Genomic DNA, 22,352 nt, shown 5'->3' with positions numbered 1-22,352 from the left:
TGCATGTGGGTAGCGATAAACAAAATTTTTATGGGCCACACATAGAACCCTGATGGGCCGGCCACATGTGGCCCTCGGGCTGCAGGTTGCCCACCATTGATGTAGATGGCTGAGGCACTAGAGAGGAACAGTGAGTCAACCATCCCACAGGGACAGCACCTTAAATAGAGTCAAAAAGCAGGAAGGCTTTTGTGACCCATTCCCATTTGTGCTTCCCGATAAGGCTGAGCACACATCCTTCATAACAAGTCAAAAGAGCATTTTTGCCATTTTCCTGCAACCAACCGTTTGAATTTGGAAGCATCTCTGCTTCTAGAGCACAGAGCCTGCTAATTTACTGCTTTTCTGCCTCTTCCACCTCAGAACAATGAAACTGAAGACACCACAGGTGTACCTCTCTACCTTTGTGAAATGAAGAGGATGTGTAACCTAACTCTGAGCAGCAACCAAATCTATGCAGCAATGAGGAGGTGTGATTGCAGACATGACTAGCTAGCCTTAAGTAACTGACTGGGTACCAATATAGCACAGAGCCATTGCAGCAGCAGAGGGCAGCTTCCTGTAAGTATGTACTCAAACGGCAACCCTTTATGGGCTGCTGTGGCTTCAGTGCTGTTTTCAGATCGAGTTTGGTCAGCCCAAACTCTCAGGTGTGCCTATATGTGCTGCTGTCATTAACACACACAGCTTCCCCAATTGAAGTGTAGCCACACCTTAGACACTGGAAATATTTTTCAAGTCTGGAAAGGAGCACTGGGTTTCCTTACCAGTAATGTCACTTTCCAGCTGGCAAACTTTCAATTTTATTCATGTGTCTTTTCCATAGAGCTGAAGTCAACGTATCTGTTTTTCAAACATTTCTCACTGGTGTTTAGCACCATGTTGTAACCACTATCTTTACTTGTACAATAGTTTCATTGAGTGAGTGAGCAGATCTGAGAATAGCACTGCTATTCTGTAATGTTTAATATTAATTAAATTAAAATTAACTTTGACTGCATAGCAGGAGAAGACCATACAAAAATTATGGGGACCCTATTTAAAAAAAAATTAACTTTCAATCTTGATCTACAAATAATGTTGGCTAAATTCATGTCAAGTGTAAACTTATCACCAAACACAACATTACACCAACCTGAGTTTTCTTTTTAAAGGTTATTCTTAAAGATTTGGGCCCTAGCTTGCTCCAACTAGTCAGAGGCAGAAACACCCACTGACTTCTGCAGAAGCAGGATAAGCCTCTTCAAATACAAGGAATAATATCAAATAATGCATGCTGCAATGCCACAACACTGACAGGTAAGTTAGCAATAGACTTGCAGGGTTTTTAAAAAAAAAAAAAAAAAAAAAAAAAAAAAGCCCTATCACACTTTACTTTATTCCCAAAAGGAAATATGAGAAATAAGATTTAAATCATATTAGTTGTACCTCGTTGCTATCGTTGTTATCATAAGAGATGCCTCTTGAAAGCTTCTTACATATATGTTTTCTCATTACCAACGCATATCTCCATTTCACAATATATTTGGAATGCCAAATATTTAGAATATATGAGCCACTACTGCACAATACACAGGGCACTACAATAAATGTCTGCTGAATCTTGCCCTCATATGCAAGTAATACTCACATTGATTTTAGTGGGAACTACAAGCATATAAAAATGAATATGATCTGCTTTTTGTAACAGTCTAGATCCATGGAGACATTTCAATAATAAAATTCAGTTTTCCAAAGCTTATACACTTATGGCCAAAAATGCTAAATCCTGGACAAAAGATAGTACAGATTAAAGGTCAGAACTTTAATGTACAAGAAACCAGCTAGATTGATTTAAAATAATTATTTTAATCATTAAGTCAACAAAACAGAAAAATAATAATTTAAATTTGCTTTTGCATTTGTGCATTTTTTTTTTTTTTTTTTTTTTTAGGAAAATAAAGTAATTTGCATTGCTTGGTAACTATTAAAACAGGTTGATTTTCCAACTAGACGTAGACTTTACATTGCATTTGGCACTTTTATTTTTTTTTTTTACACTAGCCACATTTATTTGGGCAATTACATAGATTAATACATTTATTCTGATTCTTTATTTTTACATTTAAAGAAAGTTAGAATATGGTAAATAGTGCATTTTTTATTTTCTAGAACTGTCATATCTGTCTGAATGGAAATTATAATTAAATGTAAAGTGTGTGAAAGTATTTTTAAATGATTTTATTATTTAAATAAAACTACAGTAAGTGTGCTGGATACATAAGAAAAATATTTAAATATGTTTTGTATATAAAATAAATTTTAAAAAGGAAGAATAATCCATAATTAGTTAACTGAACTGTTTCTGGTCACAATGTCCTTCAAGATTACAGAATTAGCAGAGCTCATCCTTACACTTTGGTTTATTCATAGATTAGAAGAGGAAAACAAGCTTTCCTGCTTTTTTTACCTCCCAAGTGATTTCTTAACCATAAATGGACAGTGAAATGAACAGAATAGTCTTTCTGTACCTGTAAAATCAGTTAAACGATGAGTAAGCACTACAACAAACCTGGGCTCTAAGTGCTCAACCAGTGACTTCCCTCAATTCAGTGGTCTGATGTTCTTTAAAACTTTGATATCAAACTTACTGCTCCATCTTTTTAATTTAAATTATTTTGATGTGTTATAAGAAGTTGAGACTTTTAACATAACATAAAATTTAAATACATTTTAATTTCTAAAAATACTTATTTTAACTTAAAATCTCTGATTTCTTTAAATCATTTTTATCCACCCTGTTAAGTGACTAGATGGAGTAACTACTTCTGACATGAGAGAATTGTTTTATGACAGGCCATCACAAAGATCCCCAATTAGGGACTCTCATATTTCTTTCTTTATGGCTCTGCAGCAGGGTCTCACAACAAATTTTTGGTGGACTCAGAGTGCAACAACCTTCAGTTCTTGGTGGCGGCTGCTTTGACTTTTCCAAATGTCACCAAATCGGCTTGAAGCTCCCAGACAGAGCTCCAACATCTCTCATCTCCATGTAGGAGGTAGTTGTGGTTGGAAAAAAAAAAGATCAGCTGATGGCTTGCTTCTGAGAAACAGTGGTCTAGACCTCAACCCCTCCTGGCAAAATATCTTTAAGAAAAGCCAGCACATTTCCTCTTTGAAATCCATCAGCAGTTCAAGAAAGTCTGCCATGTGTAACAGCTGCTAGCCAGCAATTCTCCCTCTGCTTTGGTACACCCATGTCCCCAGATCTACAGAGATCTGAGTGACCAGGGTAACAGGTAGGTATTGCTTCCATATACATGCAATTTTCACCTTCAATAGCCAGTTTGTTACATGGATTGGAGCATGCAATCCCAGTATCCTGTTTATAAAAGATTTTCATCTAAATCTCCATCTACAGTGGTAAACTGCTTTATATCAGATTTCCCCCTGAATTTCTACTGAGATTGAATCAGTTTTGAATTATCTGATCTCATTAGAACATTCCTTTAAAAATGAAAACTAAAGGGCAAAGAATTGTTATATTAAAAACAGCAGACTACTTAAACACCACAAAAATCAAGATAATTCATATCTCAGTATGTAACACTATACTCAATATAATCTCCTGACTTGCGTATTAAAGTAGTATAGTTTAGTACAACAAATACTGTATGCTATAAAACCAAGACAGAAAGGAACAAGTTAAAAAAGCATAACCATGCCTTACAATGCGTGAGTTTTAATTAGACAATTAGACTTAAATTAATCTACAATTTATGTTGGCAATTAATCTTTTGTTACAAATACAGTCACATTTTCCTACCAAGGAGAGCAGTAAGTAAAGGCAGATGCTGACATAATGCTAGATCTGGTACTACAGGGAAGAACTTGGAGCAAAGCTGTTACACAGCTCTCCAATTCACAATGGTAGCAAAGTCCACCTCAAACTCAGTGCAGGAGAGGCTTGGGGCAGCAGTAGGAATGAAAACCTCACTCTGTACTTGCAGGCTGGACCAACATAGTCTGGCACCTTCGGGAACTGACTGGTCCCAAACAGGGGATTTTGCCAGACCAGGGGCACTAACTTCTTGCCCCACAGCTCAGCTCCTCCTGGCCCAGCCACCCGTCTCCCTACCAGCTTCTCCCTGAAGGCAGCCTGCTGCAAAACTATGCTCCTGGACAAACCAGCACTGCCACAGCAGACTGTGGGCCTGCAGCTGGGGCTCCCAACCCCATTGCAGCTGACCACCGTTCTGCCACCAGGGCTCCTAGTCCTGCCTGGCAGACCGCTGACCCAGTGAAGCCCACTGCCACTCTGGCTGCTTTGCTGCCGGCTAAGCTATATTCCCGAGACAGGCCTCCACCCTGCGCAGCTGGGCTCCCAGCCCGCAGGGCTCCTGCCTCTGGCTCTCCACCAGGACGCTGGTGCAGTGACATCCGTGGTCCTTCTGGACCACCGATGCTGCTGGACCACAGAGTACCGGTTTAGAGAGTTTCAACCTGCACTTCATTGGCAACCAACTGCTCCCAATGCTTAGTGGAACAGAACCAGACACACTATTCTATAGCTTTTGGTTAGTCTCTAAAGTGCCACAGGACCACTCATTTGTCTGTAACTTTAAAAACAAACACGGTTACCCCCTCTGAGATTTTTTTTTTTTTACACAACCAGATACAGAGCAACTAACAGTTCAGAAAAGCAAATGCATTGAAAGCATTTGATTTGGTGAGCCTGATTTGTTCCATCTGTTGCACATCTCACATGTGCTGAAAGGGGTGTAATGTGCTACCAGCAGCTTCACAGGTCTCTCTGGATAGCAAGGAAGTGATTCAGAGCATGAAGGTGTGAAATCAGCTTCTCTTTGAGTTAAGGTTGCTTACTTGCTTGTAGTATCAATGGCATGCAGCATCTGTGCAAATTGCACTGTGAGCACTTGGGCATAATACTATACACTCGTGTCATCTCTTCCCCCTCCCAAAGGAGGGCACTAATAAGTAGAGCACATGCACGGAGGAAGGACTGCCTGGAATTTGGAATACTTGCAGTCACCTTCTGTCTGAGGAGTCTTGCCCTTGTTCATACTTTGCAAAGCTTATTCCCCTACGTTAGAGACCAGAATGTGTTTTCTAGGCCAGCAGAGCACCTAGGTCAAGGGGGAGGAGCTAAGGAATCCATTGCTTTTTTCCTCTAAGCAAATCCAGAAGTTTTGTACATGATCTTCGAACAGAATTTTGGATGCATAAAGGTGTATTGATTTACTGATTTACAATCACATTTTTAAAATGACTGAATGGTATTTATTCCAAACTTAATCTTACTTTATTTCATTTTATTTTCAAGATGCACTTCAAGTCACTTTGAAGTGTAAAGGAACTGTTTGGATTGATGGGTCACGGGCAACACATTAATAAAAATAAAAACTCACATTATTTCCCTGAACTACTAGAGATAAGTGTGTCTGATCTTGTGGGGGGGAAAATGCAAACATCTTATTAACACCACTTACTCTAATTCAGTGAATTCTATGCAAAAAACTAATGATCATAGAAAAGGCTCTACATTTCCACTCCACAGTTTTAATGAGAAAGATAATCATTCACTAAAGCAGTTGAATTGCTCAGGAAAAGTTGTCATTGCACAGAGATTGTTCCACACTAGTGAAACTTGCTCTAATCAGTTACAGCTTAAATGGCTATTTTTATCAGGTAAAAAAAAACCTTCAGCAGTGCTTTCTTAGTATTTTAAAACAACATCTTAAAAAAGGTTATGCTTCCCAATTCCTACTTCAAAACTATGGGCCCAATGCTGTGACATACCATAGTCCTTCAAAGGAATATAAACACTTAGTTGGAGCTTTAACTGACATACAGATGTCCCAGCTTAAAAAACAAACTACAGATTAGTTAAAACAATGAAAACACAGACAGGAAAAGGACTGGATACCAATGGAGAGTGGAGGATGGAACACCATTACCGTCTTCCCTCTTGCAATGTTACTTAGGCTACGTCTAGACTACATGCCTCTGTCGCCAGAAGCATGTAGATGAGACTACCAGGCATAGGAAAATGAAGCAGCGATTTAAATAATCGCCGCTTCATTTAAATTTACAGGGCTGCCGCGCTGAGCCGATCAGCTGTTTGTCGGCTCAAAGCGGTAGTCTGGACCCGCGGGTGTCGACATCAAAGGCATTTGTCGACCACCCAGGTATGCCTCCTGGAATGAGGACAAACAGCTGATCAGCTCAGCGCGGCAGCCCTGTAAATTTAAATGAAGCGGCGATTATTTAAATCGCCGCTTCATTTTCCTATGCCTGGTAGCCTCATCTACATGCCTCTGGCGACAGAAGCATGTAGTCTAGACATAGCCTATGTTCCTACTGAAACCTTATTTACAGATTGAACTTCCCTAGCCTGGCACCCTTTGGGCCTGACCAGTTCCAAATCAGAGAATTTTCTGGTCTGCGGAAGGTCAATATTGTCTAGCAGCATTACCAACACTTCCATTGCTTACTGTGCTGTCAGAGGACGTTTAGAAGTAAATTAGAGCTCAGTAACAGCACAGAACACCGAAAGCCAGGACTGGTGGCTGTAAACAAACTTTATGGGACCATGTGAAACTTGGCCTCACCCATGAAAAGTGGACATCAGGCTAACTAAAACCATTCCAGACAATGCATGTTTCTGGATAAGAAAGTTATGGATTAGAGAGGTTCAGACTGTAAAATTATTTTTTCTTTTTCTAGGTATCCTACCAAAGGATATTATTATCTAATATGTTTATATTTAAGATGGGGAGGACTGGCATGTAGTGCTAGGCTGCATGCCAGTCCTCCCCCATCTCAAATATACAAATATTTATGGGTGGGACTATGTGTTCTCATATTCATTGCTCTGCTATGCTGCTGTTACTTAACATTCGTTCTTTGTTCAATACCAATTAAGCAGTAAGCACTACATAGTACACACAATTAAAAACACTCACAACAGACTTCTCCACTAGCATCAGATAATAAAATACAGATGGGACGCTTTTCTTACATCACTATGCTATTTTTTTAAAAGTAGAAATGTCCAGAAGTCAATCATTTCTGGATGACTTTTCAGCAGCTTCGTCGCCATCCAGCTTCCATGGATGATACATTTACTCTATATATCTCATATTTCAAGGTACTAAAAACAAAAAAAGGGAAAGAATTTTTCATTCAGTATTCCGTTTTTGGCTGTATTTATTGTCACAGAGCTGGTATAGCAGTGCTCATAACACGAGCATTTCAGGGGGGAGGATTATTACTACAGGTTGAACTTCTTAAGTCTGGCACTCTCTAAACATCCATGGTCCAGCATGATTTTAGTTAGTCAGATGTCCACTTACTGTGGGTGTGGCCAAGTTGACTGAGGTCCCATAAAGTTTGTTCACAGCCACCAGTTTTGGCTTTCAGTGTTCAGTGGTGTTATTTAGCTCTAATTTACAACAATGGCTGAATGCAGCGGCAGAGGATGGATCAGAAATACAGGGATTGATCCTCTGCTCATTAAAGTCAATGTAACTCCTGCTTACTTCAATGGGGCAAAATTAAGCCTATAGAAAAATGGGAGCCTCGTGGCCACACTTTGAACAATGTATTTATTTCAAAAACTTTTGCAGTGGAACAAACTAAATACAATAAAAAGGTTGCGCCCCACAAAAAGTATTTTGGAAATGGAGACAAACGATTTCCCTTTTTATTTAAAACAATATTGTAAACTATATAGTAACTATACGAGCATAATGTAGACCAGGGTGGGCAAGATATGGCCCGCCATGCTGTCGGATCCAGCACAAGAACTGTCCTGCCAGAACTCTCAGCACGAAAAGGCTCCCCCGCCCTTGGTGCCCAGAGCAGAGAGCGACATGGGGAGCAGCCAGCCATTTTGAACAGCCCAGGACTGTGGCAGCCAGGAAGCCTCCTTCAGGAAGGGTCCTTCAAGGCTAGTGGCCAGAGACCACCTAGGTAAGCAACTCCCAGCCAGAGCCTGCCTCTGGCACCCCTCACCTCTTCCTTTCCCCCCCACAACTCCCTGCTCCAGGCCACCATTTCCTCTTGTCCCAGATTGCCACCCAAACCCTTTGCACCCCACTTCCCCCAGACCGTGCATTCCTCTTAAACCCTTCCCCCAGGTCAGAATCCTCTCCTGCCCATGCACCCCAAGTCCCTGCCCCAGACCACAAACCCCCTCCTTCACCGAAACGCTCTCTCAGACCCCCACATCCTCTTCTGCACCCCAGTTCCCTACCCTGAGCTCCCTTGGCACCCAACCTCTGTCCCAGACCTCACACTCCCTTCACAGAAAAGTGTAGCCCTTGACCACTTACAAAAGTCTTGGAGTACCCCCCCCCCTCCGATCTAGACCCATAAGACAACCATCGCCAGAACAGGGCTGTTTATCTGCTTGCTGCATCAGAACTCAAATGGGATATGAGGAGGATGTCCCAAAAGATAGCAACACCCAGCCTTACTATATACATATGGAAAGCATACATGTTATTAGCATAATAGGAAATTCCATCATTTTTAACTTTTAAGATCTAATGGAGGAGACATGCCAAAATTATACTGTCCATCTCCCAGGTTAAAAATAAAAATCAAAACCCCTTGAAGACCAACTTTAACAGTTATTTCAGTAATATTTTTAAGGAATCCATCAGTGCAGAGGAAATAAAGGGAGAGAAAGTTACGCAAATTAGATGCAAGTCCTCTATTGTAACTCACATAAGTCTCGTACATTTTTGTGGTGCCTTATATTATTGCACTGATAGCATACAGGCAGTCCCCGACTTATGTCGGATCCGCAGTTACGAACGGGGCTGCCCCAGAGTACACGGACTGCGGGACCTCGCGGTCCTGCCGCCCGTGTACTCTGGGGCTTTCTCTGCGTCTCCCTGGACTGCTCCACTGCCGGCTTCCCCGAGGCTTTGCAAAGCCGCGGGGGGGGCTCAGGCAGCGGGGCACCCCAGGCGCGCCTGGGCTGCTCCGCTGCCAGCTTCCCCGAGGCTTTGCAAAGCCGTGGGGGAAGCCGGCAGCGGGACAGCCCAGACCCCCGCGGCTGTCCTGTTGCCGGCGTCCTCAGAGGCTTTGCTCCCCGTCTCCCTGGTCTGCTGGTCTCGTTCCACCGCCCGTGTCTTCGTGGTCTGCTGGGGTGGGGGGGGCGCAGCTAGTACGTCTCCCCCTTCCCCCCCCCCCCAGCAGACTAGGCTTTTCTCCGGACGCCTGTGGCAGAGCAGCTGGGGTGCTGCCGGTTGGTCCCGCAGCGCCGCTCTGGGCGCTACTGGTCCAACCCAGCAGCACCCCAGCTGCTCTGGTCCTGATTCAGCCGCTGCTGGTCAGTTTCAGCAGCGGCTGAATCAGGACACCTGGGGCAGAGCAGATGCGGTGCTGCTGGGTTGGTCCAGTAGTGCCGAGGAGCGGCGCTACTGGAGCAACCCAGCAGCACCCCAGCTGCTCTGCCCCAGGCGTCCTGATTTAGCCGCTGCTGAAACTGACCAGCGCTGACTACAGGAAGCCCCAGGCAGAGCTGCTCTGCCCCGGGCTTCCTGGAATCAGCTGCTGATCAGTTTGAGCAGCAGCTGACTTGGGGACGCTTGGGGTTCTTAAGTTGTTCTGTATGTAAGTCAGAACTGGCAGTCAGTTTCAGCAGCGGCTGAATCTGGACGCCAGTTCCGACTTACATACAGATTCAACTTAAGAACAAACCTACAGTCCCTATCTTGTACGTAACCCGGGGACTGCCTGTATTTTCCTTAGTTTAGTTATTATACTATATTTTAAATAAGGACATTAATTACTGATCTTCTTTAATATTTCTATTTTTTTTCTCATGAGTGTGCATCAAAATGTGGCTTCAAATTAAACAGACTTTATGGAAATACTGAGCAAAATGATGCTAAGACAAACAGTTAAGGAGAACCATTCAAATTGTTCCTGTCCACCACAGTGCCAGTTCCAAAATTCATTGAACTCACTGGAAAGTCTCCTGCCAAACAAACAAACAAACAAACAAAAAACACACACCTTTAAAAATCAAATGGACCTGTACAGGATAATTGTTTACTTCACTTTATAGTCCATATGTCTTTACCAATTAAGAACAGAAGGCTGACACTGACAATAACGTTTTCAACCACATATCTAAATTGATTTTTTTTTTTTGCGTGAGCATGTTCTGATTTACAATATGCATGCTTAGTGCTTTTGAACAAAAGCTTTTCAGAACAGTGCTAATGGCTTGGAAATGCTGTGAGTACTAAAAGGTGTGCCATGACTATTGCACGTGTTAGGAAATCCATGGTAACATTCACCTAGGTACAAAACATCATTCTCAATCACTGTTAGTACAGCAGATGACTAGTAAGAGTGTAAAACACAACCTAGACATTCCTGTTCAAAAGGCAATATGCTATTTCTTGTGATCCTATGGTGCTTCTTACACACTAATAACTTTTCAGTACAGATGAATCACATTAATTCTGTAGATGCAAGAGATCAACAAGTTGTGGATTCCCGCCCCCAACAAACATTTTTTTTCCAGAAACACACAGCACTTATATAGCCACAATTACAATAATGAAAGTACCTTAAAAACATCACTTTCTAAAATGTTACTACTTCTGCTGGTTAGCACTTCCCAATGAAGGGAGGTGCTTTTAGGCCTTTTAAGAAAGGACTTAAACTAAGAGAGCACAGAAATAGGGAGGATTTGGAAACTATACAAAGCAAGGCACAGAGACTATTATGGGAGTAGGATCCAAAAAGACAAGTTGTCCAAAGCAAGGCGTGGTGTATGCGCTGCACCATCTGAATAGTAGCCCCAAACATGGGCATCCAGCAGAGCCAGCCCATCTGTAGGAAGGACCAGAGCAACTGCCCCAGGTCTCATGCTTCAATCGGATGCGGGGTCCAGGACAAAACCTAGCACCAGAAGCACCAAGCAACCCAGCCACAGCCCACTGTGTGGAGGATGCCGAAGCCAAAAAGAGAGATGGGGCAGGAGCAGGAATTTGATGGAAGGAGTGGAACGGGGGCAGTGAGGGGACAGGAAAAGAGAGCAGGATAGGGCCAAGTTGCTTGTTCCAGCTGATGCCAGGTTCCATCACTAACCCACTCAGGCTAGTTGGCAGGGGCCCTCGCTCCCACCCTGCCCCCACATGTGCCCTGGCCCGTCTTGTGGATGCAATGGCTCTGAAAATAGAAGACCACCAAACGCTGGCAGAGCCAGGCCCATGTTCCAGAATATTGGTGGAGTCCCATATAACAGTCCCATATAACTCATCCTCTATGGCCCCAAGGAGGCAGTGTGCTGCAGATGATACCCTTCTAAGGCCAGATACACACAATGTGGGAGACACAGAAGTGGCTTAACAACACCTTAGCCACCAATCCTAAGCTGCAGCTACTGTGCTGTGCACCTCCATAGAGAAACAGCCTTTGGAAAGTAGCTTCAGGGTTCTATTCCCCGCTCTGCCAGAAGTGACCTTTCCAAAACTGCATCTATACAATGGGAGCGATGATACTCGCATGTGGAGTACCTTACCAGGCATAAGACCTTTTTAAATAATAAGGGCTGTAAAATGCACGAAGTTTTAACAATTAATCATTGGAAGCAGTAAGATGAGAGGCCCCGCAGTCTCCTCAGGGCACCTAACATGTCTTCCCCACAACCAGAAGGAAAACGGGATCTGCTGATGCGTCATGATTCAATTTGGAGCTCTGTGCCTGGAAGCATGCACAATGCAATCCTCTGTGAAACTGGATTAGAATTCATGCAGACAGTCCATTCAGAGACGTTTGCAGTTTTTAATCTACTCTAATGACCATGTAGAAATGGCAATTTTCCAGTCTTGTACCTTAGACACCCTAGGTGATTTCAATGAGGACAGCATAAGGCACCATTCCCGAGTTCAGGACAACCCCTTTTCAAGTTTATGCTCCAGACCCCGGAGGCTTTAGGGCTTCTCAAAGAAATGGCAGGGGGAAGGTTTAGTTTAAAAAAACAAAAAAACATTGGCAAATCTGCCCAATTTTCCCTAACGACATTCTTGGAAACAGCTGAACTGCTTATGCTGAAACTTTCCAAAGAGTTCTGCCTGTGGAGACAGCACGCATGGAAAATGTTAACTTGAATGGCTGAAGTTTGGCGAAGTTTAAGGCAACTGAAAATGGGGTAATAATGGAACGTGTTAGGCAACTAGCAGTACCAGCTCCACCTATAATGTACATATTGCTTTAACCAGGAGGTGACAAACCCAAAGTGCCCATCTTGTTAAAAGTAAACATGCTCCTTTCTTGCATTAGTGCCCCTGTGAGAGAAGCCAACAGTACTGATTTTCAAAATGCAGTACAAAGCATTATATATTCCATTTGTCTTCTACACAGGACTATATCATTGTGGCTCTAGCAGGGACTCCAAAGACTCCTTAAAGAAAAAAAACACAGATAAACAACTTATTGCTTCTTGAAAAAAGATTACTGGGCTTCTGAATATCAGAGACCAACACAAATTGCTCAGTAGATTCATTAGCAATAGAGACAGCATTTTTGGATGTACTGACTGTCCTTCCTATTACCAGAGTAATTTTTTAAAAAAAATTAAGAATAGTTAAATTATCTTCAGTGATAACTTTGTTTTCCACTATGGGTCTGATATAATGTTAACATGATCAAAATTAAGAGTTATGCTAAATTCCATTGTTTATGGGTGTGCTCCATTTAAAAAAAAAATCAATCACAAAAATGCTATTTGCAAAACCTAGTAATAAGTACGTTTGGGACAAAGTCTCTAACAATATCTCGGTCAATATTCCCACTGTAGATGCTTTAACGTGCCATCCGTGTGAGTCCTCCTAAGAAAGAGCTCCTGAATTTGGCCCATGCCCCGTATATATTTAAGTCATTCCAGCCTCGATATTATACAGTGCCAAATAGCAACAAAACCTAGCATTATTTAAAAAACATTTGCATGCCAGATCCTGCAATTGCAGGGTGCAAGAGCCAGCAGGAAACATTGGTCATTTTAGTAACAAACTAAAATTACATCCTTTTTAAGTTGGCGTTCTTGTATCATTTACTTTTTATAGCCAGATTTTCAAAACATAGTAATTGCTATTTTTATTATACAGATTTACTCAATATTTAATTTGCCAGTTTTCCTATATATAGACTTTAATTTACTAAAATAGCAGTTTGCAACATCCAAAGCCCAAGATGGGAGACCTAAAAACATACATGTATAATTGAAGATTTTTGTATAATATGTATGATAAGAAATTTTATTCTTTTCAGATACATCATAAAATACCAAGATTGGGAAAACCACAAAACAAAACAAAAACTACCATATTTCTTTGCCCCCTCCACAAGAAAGGATAATTGCATGGATAGCTCAATAGACATTTTATAAACCACATATTATAAACTAATATAGCCATATAAATCTAGCCTTTTGTGTCTGTTGGCTCATGCTATTTCCAAACTTTATTTCTTGCTACATCTAATTTTTTTAAATACTAAACATCCAAGAGTTTGTTTTAAGAAAAACAAAAAAAAAAAGTGTTGACTTTTGTTATCCAGTTAACTATTTTTGGACTTCATAATTATGCATCAAAAACAGGAAAATACTTTAGGGACAGATTTTGTTATCCTTACGCCTGTTGAACGGTACTCTACCTCACCAAGTAGTTCCATTTAAATAAACAAAATCATTAATAAGGTAGTAATAATCAGTAATTAGGGTGGCAGAATCTGGTCTCTAAAGTTACAGAGTGCTATACATTGCAAAAGCTAAGTCTCTGTTTCTTATTCAACCAGTAGAATGCCACAAGAAATGTATTCACATTCCAATACATCCCAGTCTCCGGAAGTTGCAATATTTAAGTTCTAGAGGGGTAGCTGAGTTAGTCTTTAAAGTGCTACCAGACTGTACAGGCTAACAAAACATGTAGATGGTATCATGAGCTTTTGTGGGCACAGCCCACTTCTTAAGTTGCGCATTAGAAAGGAACATATATAGCAGACCAGATTCTTGTCTCACACCTCCCAAGATTATAATGTTTCACAGAACACTGACTTGATTGGAGTTTCCATGCTGAACATTTACATTGATGTGAGATCATAATTTATAACTGTACTCCATTTAAAACCTCTTCAACATCATTGTGTTTTTCTCCATTCTCTTTGTTATTTTCCTAATCAAAGATATTGGTCCTGAAACAAGAAGTTCTTCCTCCATGCCAATATTTTTTAACCTTCATATTCTTGATAGTCCAATGATGAACTTGTGACATTTCACAGAAACATCATTTTTATACACACCTTCAGGAGTACGTTAAAACAGGAAAAGCTTGGGAATTAAAAAGACCATTCAACCCCAAACCTCTTTAACAGAAAAAAAGGCCAATGCAGAAAGTTAATTGCAATTTGTACTGCTTTTTATATAAAAAGCAGTACAAATTGCAAAAAACACACCCAGCCCAGTTTGAGAGTGAAAAAAAACCTCTTTAAAAACCATATACATACACACACCCCAGACAAGAGGAAACCTAAGATGGTTCCAAACTAAGATGGTTCCAAACTGAAATGTACATTTACTTTAGTACATCTATGGTTCTCTAGCCAAGCTAAGGAAAGAACTCAGCTACATAACAATGAAAATATGCAAAGGCACTATTTTGCTGAAGAAGCACTGTGCAGTCTAACAGTTACTGAATTAAAAGCAATATTTAAATAGCAAAGCAAACCTTAAAAGTTTACTCTGCAGACAAATTCCCTCCAACTTTAAGGAATGTGACAATAATAACAAATACTATATCTCTTCTGCCTGATAAGCAGTAAGCAACTTTCCATATAAGGTGAAAAATGTGCTAAAGCAGCTCATGCAATACCATTAATTCTCAGTCTCTTAATATTCAAGAATATAAATGATCATATAACTAAGCTTTACAAGAAACACTGGATGAGCATAATAATGCAATAGCTATACATGTTGTAAATCAGGCTCGGTGCACCAGGAACTTTTAGCTAGTTCATCCTTTTAAGTCACATAGGGTATGTCTACACTACCCCCCTAATTCGAACTAGGAGGGTAATGTAGGCATACCGCACTTGCAAATGAAGCCCGGGATTTGAATTTCCCGGGCTTCATTTGCATAAGCCGGGCGCCGCCATTTTTAAATCCCGGCTAGTTCGAACCCCGTGCCGCGCGGCTACACGCGGCACGGAGTAGCTAGTTCGGATTAGGAAACCTAATCCGAACTAGCTACTCCGTGCCGCGTGTAGCCGCGCGGCACGGGGTTCGAACTAGCCGGGATTTAAAAATGGCGGCGCCCGGCTTATGCAAATGAAGCCCGGGAAATTCAAATCCCGGGCTTCATTTGCAAGTGCGGTATGCCTACATTACCCTCCTAGTTCGAACTAGCGGGGTAGTGCAGACATACCCATACAGAGTCTGAGTCGTCTATATAAAGTGACTTAACTTACAAATTAGACTGTCCCATTTTCATTCCTGAATGTCCCCTGCACTTTACCTTACTCTGGTAAGCCTGTGTATTTCCTATTCTTACTAGATAACTTACTGTTTACAGTCCATCTGGAATTGTAAGTACACCAAAAGAGGAGGAAGAACAGGAGGGGGTTATAAGCCTGATTACTAGCAGAGCCAGAAAACTATCAGTCATTATTACTATACATTCTCCAGGCTGACTGTATGCATAATAGCAAACTTTCAGCAGCGAACAGGCATGGGACCACTTCTGACTTTTGTCATTTTACAACAACATTTGTTATGTAGAGGTTATCAGTACTGGGAAATAATAAAATATATTTTAAACTTTTCCAATGTATTGCCTATAGTTAGTCCACTTCAGATAAATGTTACTAAGATTCTCAGCCAATTCAATGGACTTTGAACCAGCCCAATTAAAAGGTCAGCATGGAAATCAGAGGTCAATGTTCTAGACAATGTCATCTACAGAATGTGAAATGTGAAGTTTCTGAAAGGTATCTTGCTCTTGGCATTAACACGTGGTAAAAAAAAATTCAAGCATGTAGCATTGCATTATAAGCAGTGTGTTTGCATTCACTTATAAACCTATAATCTGTTCTTCTGTTTAACTGGCTGCATTTTTTAACTATTTGAGACTAAACATCTGTTTATAATTGTGACAGATAAGACAACATCTTAATTTAGCAAATGTTAAGAGCAGCACAGATTAGTGAACAGTGTAAGGGAATCTCACCAGCCCTTGCCAATTTTCTCCTAGTCCTTTCACTCCATGAATGCCCTGGTCTGTCAAAGCCTCTTTACTATGATTCTCCACCCTAGTCATTTTCCCCTCTCTCTCATATGATGAAGAAATAAACCTGGTTACTGTAATTGACTCACTAGATTGCTATATGTAAAAATCTAACATGCCTTGCCCAGTCAGTGATTTGACATTTTACTTTACACTTCTTTTATTCTTGAAAACCTGTATTTACAAATACAAAACATAATGGCAAACATTCTTAGCTACCTGCTTGATTTTCAGTCTAGCAATGCAATGAACTAGGATTTGTGTGGAGATAATGTGTTTTTTCCTAGCAGATAGGAACCAGAAGCGGAGAACTAGGAGCATTGTTCTGAGTCCTGCATCTCTGTCTCATAGCTAATGATTCAAGATTATTATGATGGGCCTTGCAGATTCCCATCCAATCAAATCAGCAAGTGACTAGAGACTGTAACAGAGCCAGATGGAGAAAGGGTTAAAATAGTAGACTTACAAGGGATCTTTAAGATTGTGATTCGCGGGAGAGGTACTATGTTGGGGTGCGTAGAAAAGGATTCAGTAACTAAAGGGTTAGAACAGCGGTTACCCAGAAAGTGTTAGCAGGGGGCCAGGATAGCCAATAGGAAGAAAGTGTGAGATTAGAACTAAAAGCAATGGTATGCTTGCTCCAATTCTTTGTGTGTTTTTTAGAGAAAAAAGGTGAGGAGAGATTAAATGAACCTTGGGATCTGGACATGGACTGTCCAGCAACGTTCATGTCTCCAAAGGAAGGATCCTGGGAACAAAAAAACGTGAATAGATAGGGAATGTATAGTTGGATGCAATCAGAGTTTTAGGGGTTTTTTTTTAATTTTTGGTTTGCAAACTCTATACTGAGTCCATGTGCCCACCCCCACCGCACACACATGCGCATGCGCGCGCACACACACACACACACACACACACACACACACACACTAACTCACTCAAGCTGAATCCCAGGGAAGCAATTGTTTCATCTGTTTTTTCAATTGCTCTGTAACACCTGTCAACCAAGTATGCTTTACTAAACTATGTCTTTTTTTGTTTTGTACCACGATCTCATTACTGTGTCCTACAAGGCAGGAGAGTCTGTGTGCACGTGCCTGCTTTTAGAAATTGCACTTTGTTTTCAGGCTTTCTCCTGGGGAAGGGTAAAAGAACTTGGGGTATGCCACAGGAAAATAATTCCGAAGTAAGTCTTCTTGGCTTTGTCTACGCTACAAGGTTTTTCCGGCAGAGACTGTGCTAATGACAGACTCATTAGCATGAGTCGCGAGGTCATTAGCATATTTTCTGCAGATGCTTTTTGCACAAGGGGTTTTTGCGCAAAAAGAAGCAGTGGAGCCTTGCTTCTGTTTTGCGCAAAAAAAAAAACCTTTTGCGCAAGATGCTGAATAGGCATAAGGATCTTGCACAAAAGGGTTTTTTTGTGCAAAATGGAAGTGGCTCCACTGTTTCTTTTTGCACAAAAACCCCTTGTGCAAAAAGCATTGGCAGAAAATATGCTAATGACATAACGACTCATGCTAATGAGTCCATCATTAGCACAGTCTCTGCCACAAAAACGTAGTGTAAACATAGCCTTTGAGTTCAGAAAAGGGGGTTTGCACTTGTGTGGTGGCAGCTTACCACTCAAGATCAGGAAATCTGTAACCTTCTGGAGTTTTTAAGCAAAAGCCTATACAGGCAAGGTATTTTTAAAGTCTCTTGCAGGCCCCCAACTTCCACACTCAAAGTGCCAGAGTGGGGAAGAGCCTTAACAAAGATTCCCTCAAAGAGGGAGGAATCTTTTTTGAGGGAGGGAGTATAAAGACAGGGAGGGGAAATGTCTCTTATTCTGCTTCTTAAAATCTGTTAGTTGACAAAGGGAGGGGAGGAGCAGAGGGAAAAGCATAGGACTTAACATGACGAATGTAAAAAAAAAAAATCTTCATGGGACTCTGAAGTCCACAATCCACTCTCATAATGACCTGATGGTAATAATCAATTGTACTTTGTCCCCGGGAGCTGCAGGGTCAGATACAGCGCGGGTGGGGCAACGGCCCCACTTGCTGCCCAGTCGCTCTCTTGGAGAGGCTGCTGCCACTCCTGCCCGGGACAATGGGGCAGCGAGTGGGGCCGTTCTCCCGCCCCGTGTCCTGGAGCCACTAATGCAGCTCCTGCCGGGGCCACTTCTTCCCCAGTGGCAGCAGCAGCAGCAGCAGCCGCCCCTGTGGTCTCTAGGAGCAGCTAATGCGCTGCTGCTGGGGAAGATGCGGCCCCAGCAGGAGCCCCATCAGATGCTCCTAGAGAGCATGGGGACAGCTGCTGCTGCTGCGGCGGCGGCGGAAGAATCTGCCCTGGCAGCAGCAGCCATCCCCATGCTTTCTAGGAGCAGCTGACGGGACTCCTGCCGGGGCCGCTTCTTCCCTGGCAGCAGTCCCTATCATCTGACATATTTGGTAATCCAACCATATGTCGGTCCCGTTTACGTCGGATGATAGGGACTCTACTATAGTAGCAGTAGTTTTCTAGTCACCATGGTATTCAAATGTTTATTGCACATTACTAGAATTGAAAAGGACCTTGAGAGGTCATCAAGTCCAGTCCCCTGCCCTCATGGAAGGACCAAGCACCATCTACATCAGTGTTTCTTAAACTTTTTAAGACAGAGAAACACTAAACAATTTTTTTTAAGAGGACCACCAAGGATTTTTTGTTGAGCAAGAAAAGGGGGAGGGGCGGGAAAAAGTTATTGACCAAAAAGATCGGGGAAAAGTTATTGAGAAAAAAAATCACCATTTTGAACTCTGTTGTTCTCCGCGGCACACTTCCGACTGGCTCAGTTTTAGAAACACTGATCTACATCGTCCCTGATAGATGTCTGTCTGACCTGTTCTTAAATATCTCCAATGATGGAGATTCCACAACCTCCCTAGGCAATTTATTCCAGTGTTTAACCACCCTGACTGTTAGAAAGCTTTTCCTAAAATCCAACCTAAACCTCCCTTGCTGAAATTCAGGCCCATTACTTCTTGTAATATCATCAGAAGTCAAGGAGAACAATTTCTCTGTCTTCCCCTTGTAACACCCTTTTAGGTGCTTGAAAACTGCTATCATGTCCCCTGTCAGTCTTCTCTTTTCCAAACTAAACAAACTCAGTTCTTTCAGTCTTCCCTCATAGGTCATGTTTTCGACACCTTTAAATCATTTGTGTTGCTCTTCTCTGGACCTTTTCCAATCTCTCAACATATTTCCTGAAATGTGGTGCCCAGAACTGGACACAGTACTTCAACTGAGGCTTAATCAGAACAGAGTACAGCATAAGAATTACTTCTTGTGTCTTGCTCACAATGCCCTTGTTAATACATCCCAGAATTATGCTTGCTTTTTTTGCAGACCCACCTCCCCTTACTTGCTGCCTCCTACAGAGGCAGCGAGGGGGAGCAGACAGGAGCCTGTCCTGGGGGGAGCTGGCTCAAAAGCCTGTTTCCCACAGCACCAGCTTTGCAGTGCTGCCTGCCCCTCCTCCCTCTGAGCTTCTGCCTCTATCAGGGGGAAGGAGCAGGGGTTGTCCGTGGCATCCTGGGCCTGCCACAGACTGAGGCTGGTCTGGGACAACAGCCCCTGTCCATAGGAAGTCCAAGTTCCCTGTGGACAGGGGCTGCTGCTGCGGACCAGCCTCTGTCCATGAGGAGTGCGGACCTCCATGGACAGGGGCTGCTGCCATCCTGCGCTGCTTTGTATCAGTGGCAGCAATGTGGGGTGGCAGGCAGCTGGTCTGTGCAAGGAGCTGGATTTTAAACTGGATCCCCTGAGGACCAGCTCCTACCTGCCATGCAAGACTAGATGGAGGTAAGGGGCGCACGGCGTCCCTTACAGCTGCCATCAGGAGCCGCGCGCCCAGCTCCTGCAGTGCTGGCCCCGCGGCGCCGGACAGCAGTGCCCTTGCCCCTACGGCTGCGGGGCCATGCACGGCCTGGCGGGTCTGCCGGGACCCACATTGCATCCAGCGAGGGGGGGAGGAGTCGTTGGGGAATGACACGGCGAGCAGCCATTCCTCCGCCGCTTTGCTTGAATCCCGGCAACGGGCTGGCTGGGGAAATCGTATTATTCCAGGGACAGTCGTGTAATTCAAAAAACGTTCCCTAAAAAAAAAAATCATGCTATTGCGAAGACATGTTAAGCAGGCACGTGTTAAATGAGGAATTACTGTACTTATAACTACTCTCTGAGAATGGTTATCCAAACAGTCATGCATCCACCTTGTAGTAGCCTCATCTAGTTTGTATTTCCCTAGTTTATTTAAAAGAAGGTCATGTAAGAGTGTATCAAAAGCTTTACTAAAGTCTATATATACACCACTTTTACCACTTCCCCCTCCAACACAAAGCTTGTTATCCTGTCATAGAAACGTATCAGATTGGTATGACATGATTTGTTCTTGAAAAATCCACCTTATTATCTTCCAGATGTTTGCAGATGGATTCCTTAATTATTTGTTCCATTATCTTTTCTAGCACTGATTTTAAGCTGACTGATCTGTAGTTTCCTGGGTTGTCCTTATTTCCCTTTTTGTAGATAGACACTATATTTGCCCTTTTCCAGTCTTCTGGAATCTCTCCAGTCTCCCATGAATTTTCAAAGATGATGGTTAATGGCTCAGATACCTCCTCAATCAGCTCCTAGGGTATTCTAGGATCCATTTCATCAGGCCCTAGTGACTTGAAGACATCTGACTTTTCAAAATAATTTCTAACTTTTTCTTTTCCTATTTTAGCTTCTGAACGTATCTAGTTTTCATTGGCATTCACTATTTTAGGTGTCCAATTGCCACTAACCTTCTTGGTGAAAAATGGCACAAATAAGTTGTTAAACACCTCTGCCATGTCCACATTTTCTGTTATTGTTTTTCTTTCTTCATTGAGCAATTGACTTACCCTGTCCTTGGTCTTTCTCTTGCTTCTAATATATTTGTAGAATGTTTTCTTGTTACCCTTTTTGTGTCTAGCTAGATTGAGTTCATTTTGTACCTTCGCCTTTCTAATTTTGCCCCAACGCACAAGTCCTACAATTGACAGGTACTTTCCCCACCTCTTCTCTGCTATAAAAAACTTGGCTTCCGTTATTTCTACTCCAGTTCATCTGATGAAGTGAGTTTTGCCTACAAAAGCTCATGATACTATGTATATATTTTTGTTAGTCTCTTAAGTTGCCACAGGTCTACTGGTTATTTTTTAGTTACAGACTAACACGGCTACCTTTATGAGACTTTTCTACATACTTAATAGTATTTGTTTATATTCATCCTTGGTACTTTAGCCTAGTTTCCATTTTTTAATAGGACTCCTTTTTATTTTTAGATCATTCAAGATCTCCTAGTTAAGCCAGGGTGGCCTCTTGTCATACTTCTTATCTTTTCTATGCTGTGGAATGGTGTGTTCCTGTGCCCTTAGTAATGTCATTTTGAAAAACTGCCAACTGTCTTCAATTGTTTTTCCTCTTAGTCTTGCTTCCCAAAGGACCTTACCTGAGTTTAATAAAGTCTGGCTTCTTAAAATCCATTGTCTTTATTTTTCTGTTCCCTTCTACCATTCCTTAGAATCATGAACTATATCATTTCATGATCATTTTCACTCAAGTGGCCTTCCACTTTCAAATTCTCAATCAGTTCCTCCCTATTTATTAAAGTCACATCTAGAACAGCCTCCTCCCCCTCTCCCCAGTAGCTTTCTCCATCTTCTGAAATAATAAAATGGCCTCCAATTTGTTCCAAGAACTTGTTGGATAATTTGTGCCCTGCTATGTTATTTTCCCAACAAATATCTGCTATTTATCATTATTACATGGTAAATATTGTAATAAGCATCTAGGTCCATAGAATTTTTGTGTTGGTTCATTTCACGTATCTTCTCTGTGACTTTGGATAAGTACTTTTTTCCTTGTAAACTAATTCTCTTGAAGGCAATGCTCTCTGGGTTTTCATAGACTTAAATACAGCCACTTACAGGTACACCTAATTTTAAGTCTATAACCAGGTTTTCAGTGGTATCCTACGTTCTGAAAATGAAT

The 22,352-nt window shown here is 42.0% G+C and overlaps 1 protein-coding gene across 1 annotated transcript in view; it reads right to left on the bottom strand.

Moving 5' to 3' along the window:
- Nucleotides 1-22,352, bottom strand: part of SCAF8 (SR-related CTD associated factor 8) — a 206,604-nt gene that overhangs the window by 1,509 nt on the left and 182,743 nt on the right. The gene's annotated exons all lie outside the window — the stretch shown is intronic.

Source organism: Pelodiscus sinensis, chromosome 3, assembly GCF_049634645.1.
Source record: "Pelodiscus sinensis isolate JC-2024 chromosome 3, ASM4963464v1, whole genome shotgun sequence".
In the NCBI taxonomy this organism is placed as follows: domain Eukaryota; kingdom Metazoa; phylum Chordata; order Testudines; family Trionychidae; genus Pelodiscus; species Pelodiscus sinensis.
The sequence above is the reverse complement of the archived record's forward strand: the minus strand, read 5'-3'. Positions and strand labels throughout refer to the sequence as shown.